This window comes from Mustela putorius, unplaced genomic scaffold, assembly GCF_011764305.1.
Source record: "Mustela putorius furo isolate JIRA1106 unplaced genomic scaffold, ASM1176430v1.1 tig00000569_pilon_pilon_pilon, whole genome shotgun sequence".
NCBI lineage: Eukaryota > Metazoa > Chordata > Mammalia > Carnivora > Mustelidae > Mustela > Mustela putorius.
The window spans coordinates 46,814-56,534 of NW_025421419.1; the positions used below are offsets into that span (position 1 = coordinate 46,814).

General features: G+C 39.4%; 1 pseudogene; it reads left to right on the forward strand.

Moving 5' to 3' along the window:
* The first annotated feature begins 8,392 nt into the window (after positions 1 to 8,392).
* Positions 8,393 to 9,708, forward strand: LOC123392428 (annotated as a pseudogene).
* Positions 9,709 to 9,721: the final 13 nt, after the last annotated feature.

Sequence of the window (9,721 nt, forward strand, 5' to 3'; positions counted from 1 at the left end):
GGCTGCATGTTTGTGCCACGAAGACCATGAGTGATCCCAGTATGGATGGGTGAGGGTGGCAGCTGCAGAAGCTTCCCTGGCAAAGGCCAGCCCCCTTGATCCACAGGCACAGGTCCTCACAAGAGCCTGTCCTGGTCCAGCAATTTTCCTTAAGCTCCTGAATTCTGTTTGAAATGCTGTTATATTGGGCACTTCCTCTCCCACCACCACCCCTCTGTAAACTATCAGTGGTCCCCAGGGGCAGGATGTTTTTTGCACTGGGATATTATTTTACTTCCCAGTGGGTAGCTTCTGTTGGGCCCCTCCCCATTCTGTTCATCCTCTGATATTGGTCTGCACAATCACAACTCCATCCTTTGTACCTCACGACTGAAGGTCTTCTGTCCCCATAGAGATCCAGACATATAATCTTACATCTCAGGCTGATTGCATGGGTGTTCGACAGCTTGGTAGATATCCAGCTAAATTCAGGGCATCAGTTGAAATGGAGTCCCCTACTCCTTTGCCATTTTGCCCCCTTTATCAGTTGATAGCATTTTGACAGGGATTGCATTAAATGTGTAGATCGCTCTAAGTAGCATAGACATATTAACAATATTTGGTCTTCCGATCCATGAGCATGGAATGTCTTTTCATTTTTTTGTGCCTTCCGCAATTTTTAAAGTCTTTTTCTACTTTCATTTTTCACATTTACATTTAATCAATGTATTCTGCCTTTTTGGTTTCCTTTCGATGGATTCATTTAATTTTTGTGTGTATATAAGTTTTGCTTTCTTTCCAGTTTTGGGATTGACTGTCTTCTAACAAATAGATTAAAATACATCCAGGACAAGTTGATTATCCCATTTTGTCCATTTGGGATATTATATTGTCTCTTCTTCCTCTCTCTCTCTTTTTTTCCTTTCATTCTTTTTTCTTTTCTTTTTGGTTTTGACCTATTTTGATTTGTATTGTCTGTAGTTCACATGGATCATGGTTGATGTTTTTGATTTATCTCACTTGTTCATCCATTCTTCTCTGAGCAAAATGACTAAAAGGGGAAATTCACAACAAAAGAAAGAACTAGAGTTAATGCTGTCATGGATCTAATCAATATGGATATAAGTAAAGTGTTGGAGATGGAATTCAGGATAATAATGATAAAGTTACTAGCTGGGCCTGAAAAAAAGTATAAAAGTCACTGGGCTGTCTCTCCGTGTCAAAATGAAATCCAATCTGGTCTAAATTTAAAATGTTTTAACTAACCTGCAGTCTAAACTGGATGTTTGAACAGCTAGGGTAAATGAGGAAGAATAGAAAATAAGTGACATAGAAGACAAGTTGATGGAAAGGAAAGAAGTTGAGGAAAAGAGAGAACAACAAGTAATGGACCAGTAGGGGAGACTTTGAGAAATCAGCAATGTCATCAAATAAAACAAAATTAGAATTGTGGGGGTCCCTGAGAGAGAAGAAAGAGAGAAATTGAGGGCCAAAAGGTATATTTAAGGAAATTATAGCTGAGAACTTCCCGAATCTGGGGAAGGAAAGAGGAATTCAAGTCCAAGAGGTAGAGAGGACAATTCCAAAATCAGTAAAAATGGATCCACACCCCAACAGGTAATAGTGAAGCTTGCAAATTTCAGATTTGAAGGCAAAATCCTGAAAGCAGTTCAAGACAACAGGTTCTTTTTTTTTAATGTTTTCAATTTATTTATTTTCAGAAAAACAGTATTCATTATTTTTTCACCACACCCAGTGTGCTCCATGCAATCCATGCCCTCTATAACACCCACCACCTGGTACCCCCCAACCTCCCAAACTCTGCCAATTCAGACCCCTCAGATTGTTTTTCAGAATCCATAGTCTCTCATGATTCACCTCTTCTTCCAATTTACCCCAACTCCCTTCTCCTCTCTAACACCCTTTGTCCTCCATGCTATTTGTTATGCTCCCACAAATAAGTGAAACCATATGATAATTGACTCTCTCTGCTTGACTTATTTCACTCAGCATAATCTCTTCCAGTCCCGTCCATGTTGCTACAAAAGTTGGGTATTCATCCTTTCTGATGGAGGCATAATACTCCATAGTGTATATGGACCACATCTTCCTTATCCATTAGTCCCTTGAAGGGCATCTTGGTTCTTTCCATAGTTTGGCGACTGTGGCCATTGCTGCTATAAACATTGGGGTACAGATGGCCCTTCTTTTCACAACATCTGTATCCTTGGGTTAAATACCCAGGAGTACAATTCCAGGGTCATAGGGAAGGTCTATTTTTAATTTCTTGAGGAATCTCCAGACTGTTCTCCAAAGAGGCTGCACCAACTTCCATTCCCACCAAGAGTGGAAGAGGGTTCCCCTTTCTCCACATCCTCTCCAACACATGTTGTTTCCTGTCTTGTTAATTTTGGCCATTCTTACTGGTGTAAGGTGATATCTCAATGTGGTTTTAATTTGAATCTCCCTGAGGGCTAATGATGATGAACATTTTTTCATGTGTCTGATAGCCATTTGTATGTCTTGATTGGAGAAGTGTCTGTTCAGATCTTCTGCCCATTTTTTGATGTTTGCCTGTTTCGTGTGTGTTGAGTTTGAGGAGTTCATTATAGATCCTGGATATCAACCTTTTGTCTGTACTGTCATTTGCAAATATCTTCTCCCATTTCGTGGGTTGCCTCTTTGTTTTGTTGACTGTTTCCTTTGCTGTGCAGAAGCTTTTGATTTTGATGAAGTCCCAAAAGTTTATTTTCACTTTTGTTTTCTTTGCCGTTGGAGACATATCTTGAAAAAAGTTGCTGTGGCTGATATAGAAGAGATTACTGCCTATGTTCTCCTCTAGGATTCTGATGGATTCCTGTCTCACGTTGAGGTCTTTTATCCATTTTGAGTTTATCTTTGTGTACGGTGTAAGAGAATGGTCGAGTTTCATTCTTCTACATATAGCTGCCCAGTTTTCCCAGCACCATTTATTGAAGAGACTGTCTTTTTTCCACTGTATATTTTTTCCTGTTTTGTCGAAGATTAATTGACCATAGAGTTGAGGGTCCATATCTGGGCTCTCTACTCTGTTCCACTGGTCTATGTAGACAACACGTTCTTAACCTACAACGGTAGAAACACTAGGCTGGCAACAAACCTACCTTAATGTAACAGAACATATGTTCTTCTGAAGCGCACATTGAACATTCTCCAAACAGATCACATCTCACATTACCAATCAAGTCTCAAGCAATACCAAAAGACTGGGATGATTCCTTGCATGTTTTCAGACAACAATGATCTTGAATTCAATCACAGGAGGAAATTTGGAAGGAAATCAAACACTTGGAGTTTTAAGAGCATCCTACTAAAAAATGAAGGGTCCAACAGGAAATTAAAGAACCTTAAAAATTCATGAAAACTAATGAGAATGAAGACACACTGTTCAAACATTTGGGAAGTAGCAAAAACAGCCTTAAGAGGAAGCTGTATTTCATTACAAACCTCTCTCAAAAATTAGAAAAATCTCAAATACACAAGCTCTCCTTACACCTAAAAGAACTGGAGAAAGAAGAGCAAATATGGCTTAAACCAAGCAGGAGAAGAGAAATAATAAATATTAGAGCAGAAATCAATGAAATAGAAACCAGAGAAATAGTAGAACAGATCAATGAAAGTAGAAGCTGGTTCGCTGAAGTAATTAATAAGATTGATAAACTCCCAGCCAGACTTTAAAAAAAGAAAAGAAAAAGGACCCTTGGGCACCTGGTGGCTTAGTCAGTTAAGCACCTGCCTTCAGCTCAGGTCACGATCCCAGGGTCTTAGGATCGAGTTCCCTATCAGCCTCCCAGCTTTGCAGGGAGTCTGCTTCTTCCTCTGTCCCTTCCCGACTTGTTCTCTTTCTCGCTCATTTACACACACTCTCTCTCAGAAATGAATAAATAAAGCCAAATAAATTTGTTTAAAAGAAAAGAGAAGTGACGCAAATTAAGAAAACCATAGGTGAAAGAGGAGAGATCAAAACCAACACCAAGGAAATAGAAACAAATTTAAGAACATATTATAGCAGCTATATGCCAACCAGCAAGGAAATTGAAACAGTAATCAAAAATCTCTTGACAAAGAAGAATCCAGGGCCAGATAACTCCAGGAGAATTATACCAAACATCTAAAGAAGAACTAATACCTACTCTTCTGAAGCTGCTTTAAAAAAAAAATAGAAATGGAAAGAAATTTCCCAATCATTCTATGAGGCCAGTTTTACCTTGATCCCAGAACCAGATAAAGATCCCACCAAAAAGGAGAGTTACTGACAAATATCCCTAATAAACATAGATGCCAGAATTCTCACCAAGATACTACTCAGTAGGATGCAAGAGTACACTAAAATGATTTATTCATCATGACCAAGTGGAATTGATTCCTGTGATGCAAGCGTGGTTCAATGTTCACAAATCAATCAATGAGATAGATCACATAAATAAAAGAAAAGGCAAGAACATTATGATCCTTTATGTTGATGCAGAAAAAGCATTTGATAAAATCAGCATTCTTTCTTCATTAAAACTCTTCAAAAGTGTAGGGATAGAAGAACCATACATCAGTATCATTAAATTCATCTATGAAAAGCAGCAAATATCATTCTCAAAGGGAAGAAACAGAGCTTTTCCCTTAAGGTCATGAACTTGACAAGGATGCCCAGTCTCACTACTATTGTTTAACATAGTACTAGAAGTCCTAGCTTCAGCAATCAGACAACAAAAAACAAAATAAAAAGCATTCAAATTGGCAAGAAGTCAAACTTTCTCTTTTCCCAGATGGCTTGGTACTTTATGTGGAAAACCCAAAAAACTGCACCCTAAAATTGCTAGAACTCATACAGCAATTCACCAACATAGCAGGTTACAAAAGCAATGCACAGAAATCAGTTGCATTTCTATATATTAATAATGTGACTGAAGAAAGAGAACCACACACCATACACAAAAATAAACTCAAAATGGATGAAAGACCCAAATGTGAGGCAGGAATCCATGAAAATCTCTGAGAACAAAGGCAATAACCACTCCAACCTTGGCCAGAGCAAAGTCTTGCAAGACATGTCTCTAAAGGCAAGAGAAACAAAAGCAAAAATGAACTATTGGGACACAAACTGAGGGTTGTGGAAGGGGAGGTTGGTGGGGGTATGGGGTAACTAGGTGATGGGCATTAAGGAGTACACACGAAGTGATGTGCACTGGGTGTATATGCAACTGATGAATCATTGAACACTGCATCAGAAGCTAATGATGTACTAAATGTTGGCATGAACAGACATTTCTGCAAAGAAGACATCCAGATGGCCAACAGACACATGAAAAAGTGCTCCATATCACTCGGAAACAGAGAAATACAAATCAAAACCACAATGAGATATCACCTCACACCAGTCAGAATGGCTAAAATTAACAAGTCAGGAAATGACAGATGCTGGCGAGGATGCGGAGAAAGGTGAACCCTCCTACACTGTTGGTGGGAATGCAAGCTGGTGCATCCACTCTGGAAAACAGCATGGAGGTTCCTCAAAATGTTGAAAATAGAACTGCCCTATGGCTAATTGAATTCAAATTTTAACAAAATACTTTCCCTGTGTTCAATGATTTTTTTTTTTTTACCATTGTCTCATCACTCTCATTATTTTTGTTTTTTATTATATGGAGAGGATATTTTTATTTTTCATGTTTCCACTTTTTATAGGTATTTATATATTTATATATATTTCCCATTATTTTATTCCCTTAGACTGCTTTGTTGAATCACTGTTTAGTATCATGTTGTTTAGACTCTACGTGTTTGTGTGTTTTCCCGTTTTTTTCTTGTGGTTGATTTCTAGTTACATACCATAGGGGTCAAGAACAGTTGCATGGTATGCTTTCAATCTTTTTAAATTTACTGAGGCTTGTTTTATGCCCTAACATGTGATATACTCTAGATGTTCCACATACACTGGAAGAAAATGTGTATTCTGTTGTTTTGGGATAGAATTGTTTGTATACACCTGTGTTGTCCACATGGTCTCATTTATCACCCAAAGACATGATTTCCATACTGATTTTCTGCCCTGATGATCTACCCATTGATGTACTTTGGGGTTAAAGCCCCCTACTCTTGCTGTGCCATAACATCTTGTCTCCTTATGCCCATTAATATTTCCTGTATGTATTTAGGTGCTTCAGTGTTGGGTGCATAGATATTTAGAATTGTTATATCTCCCTGTTGGATTTAACCCTTTGCATTATGTAATGTCTTTATCACGCGCTACAGTCTTTGTTTTAAATTCCATTTTTTATGATATAAGCATTTCTTCTCTGGGTTGTTTTCATTTTGTTTTGATTTTGTTTGTTTGGTTTTTTTTTTTTTTTTTTGCTTCCAAACGCATGTATCTATGCTTTCCATACCTTAGCTTTTACTCTGCATGTATCTCCACATCTGAGATGATCTCTTCTGGGTACCATATAGATAAGTCTTGCTTATTTAACCCTTCTCTACCTTGTCATTTAATTGGAAAATTTAGGCCCTTTATATTTAACATAATTATTGACATGTATGTCCTTATTGAAATTTTGTTATTTATTGTCTGGTTGTTTGTAGTTTACTGTTTCTGTCTCCTTATCTTCCTCTTTTCCTTTGTGATTGACAAGTTTCTGTAGTGTTGTTTGGCTTTCTCTTTTTAAATTTTGTGCATCCTCTACAGGTTTTAGGTTTGCTATTACCCTGAAGTTCTTATATAATATCCTGCATTATAGCAGTGTATATGAATTGGACAGTCACTTGAGTCTAAACACATTCTTTACACATTCCTGGGTGGCTCAGTTGCTTAAGCATCTGTCTTCAGTTCAGGTCTGATCCCAGGGTCCTGGGATCGAGCCCTACATCCAGCTCCCTGCTCAGCAGCCTGCTTCTCTCTCTCCCTCTGCCTGCTGTTCCCCCTTCTTGTGCTCTCTCTCTGTCTCTCCCTGTCAAATAAATAAATAAAAACTTCTAAAATCAATACATTCTTTTAAAAAATATCTTCTCTTCCTTTTTCCTTAACTCTTCCATATATTATGTATATGCTATCATATTGACATATTATTTTGTATTTTACATCTTTTTATTCATAATTACTTATGCAATTTCTGGCCACTCATTTTCCATTTATTTATTTATTTATTTATTTATTTATAATTTATCTACTTATTTGACAGACAGAGATCACAAGTAGGAAGAGAGGCAGTTAGAGAGAGAAAGAAGAGAAATCAGGCTCCTTGCAGAGCAGAGAGCCTGATGTGAGGCTCAATCTCAGTGTCCAGGGACCATGACCTGAGCCAAAGGCAGAGGCTTTAACCCACTGATCCACCCTGGCGTCCCTCATTTTCCATTTTTAAAAGGTCAGTTTCACATTTATTGTAAGACTGTTTTGGTGATGATAAACTTCTTTAGCTTTCATTTCTCTAGGAAGATGTTGATCTCTCTTTGAAATCTGAACAGTAGTCTTGTCAAGTACATTCTTCTTGCTTGTACTTCTTTTTCCCTTCAGCACTTTGCACATATCGTGCCACTCATTCTGGCTTGCAGAGAGCTTCATTTATTTTGACACTGTTAAGATGAAGGGTTCACTGGGTTATCTTCTACTGCGGTGTAAAGTTTTTTGCTTGTTTGCTACCTGGAAAGATGTGGAATATGACAGCACTAACACACACACACACACACACACACACACACACACAGAGTCATAGTATTCTTTTGGCTTTTCAAAATTTTCCTTCCTCCTTTAACCAGCATTACTCTAGCTGGTGGCCTGAGTTTTGCTCTGGCAGCCTGCTATGAGACGTCAAAGGGTACAGCAGGAATGTTCACCATCTGTCTCTCTAGTGAGCACAGCCCTTCTCAAGAGATTGTCATCCCATAACGGAAGTATCAAAACAAAGGTGCCCTGAGAATACCAATTCCAACTCCAACTCCAACTCCCAAGGGTTGGAACATGCTGATGTCCACCCTGAGGTCAGCTGCACAATGCATATGACAGTGGGCAACTGCCCAGCACCATCTGAGTAGGCAATCCACTCTACTTCTAATACCTGAGATCCAAGGAAAGATCAAAACCCCTGAGCTATATAAAGGCAAAGGACTCACACACAATGAAAAAGACATTCTTATAGACACTTGGAGAAATTTTATTATACTCATTAATTAACAATGAGTAAATAAAAAAATTAAAAGAAAAGCAAGCACAGAGTAGGCTCCCCTGGAAGTGCCCCTGTGTAAGCGACGGGGCGCGTCTCCAGGCAGGTCCTCCTGCAGTTACCCTAGAAATGTGGGAAATCTGGCGCAGATGCGGTTACAACCTGCACAGTTCTATCTTTTTCCTAGCAAGCTGTGAGCCTGTCTGAGGGCCCTCTGGTGCGACACCATGAAAGTAGTTGAGGCCACGGCAGCTCAGCTAGAAACTCTGAACTTTAATGGCACTGGTTTGGGGGATGGCCAAGGTCAGGCGGTGCAGTCTCAGGGCTGTATATATGTTCCAGGATCACGGCCGTCACTGCAGTCGCATGAGGTGTCCCCGGACAGCAGACAGGACACGGATGTTCAGCCTGCCAAGGAGCAGTCACTTCAATTTCCTCCACAGTCAAGGCCGGGAACTGCTCACCGTCCCTGAGCGCTGTAGAGCTGGCAGGGACACGCAGTCTCTAGACACGTAGCCTCGGATTTGGACTTGGACGGTGAAACAGATTCGGGTAGTTCAAGCGCCTCCTCATTCTCATCTTCCTCTTGTATATCACTTCCTCCACTGCTGTCAGGCGGAGAAGATGGCTGACAAACTGAAAAGGAAAACAAGAATTTTATTCTTAAAACAAAAGATGAATTACTTTTTAATGGACTACTTTCTGTTGAAGAACTCACTATTATTCTGCATGAAGATACTGATTTAAAGCCCCTTGGGATGGTTTCAAGTATTATTGAGCAATTGGTAATAATTCCATTTATGATTAACCTATCTCCGGTTAATGGGAATGTAATGTTTTTTTTTAATATAATTTTTTATTTTTTATAAACATATATTTTTATCCCCAGGGGTACAGGTCTGTGAATCACCAGGTTTACACACTTCACAGCACTCACCAAAACACATACCCTCCCCAATATCCATAATACCACCCCTTTCTCCCAAACACCTCCCCCCAGCAACCCTCAGTTTGTTTTGTGAGATTAAGAGTCACTTATGGTTTGTCTCCCTCCCAATCCCATCTTCTTTCATTTATTCTTCTCGTACCCACTTAAGCCCCCATGTTGCATCACCACTTCCTCATATCAGGGAGATCATATGATAGTGTAATGTTTTTTTGAGACTGTAATTTTTAAAAGCAATCGACAGGCAGCAGGAAAGATATTTGAGATATTTGAACCTGTTGCACATCCATTTATATCTCACGGTTTAATTCTTCAGAGCACATTGAGAGTAAAGGTATGATAATACAGGACACTATGTATTTTGGTCGGTCAAAGAAAGTCTTCACTCAGTACATAGTCACAGAAATGCCCAGAGTGTCTCAATCGGATTCCTCAGTCCCTGCGATGTCAGTGAATCATTTTCCAAGAGCAAGTGTGACCCGGAAGAATGTACTCACTCTCTCAGTCCCATGTAGGTCAGGCCCATCCAAGGTCAAGCCTGAAATGGGCAAACTGGGTGGGAGGGATGTGAGTGCCAAATTATGGGAAAAGGCCTAGAGAACTGGCACTT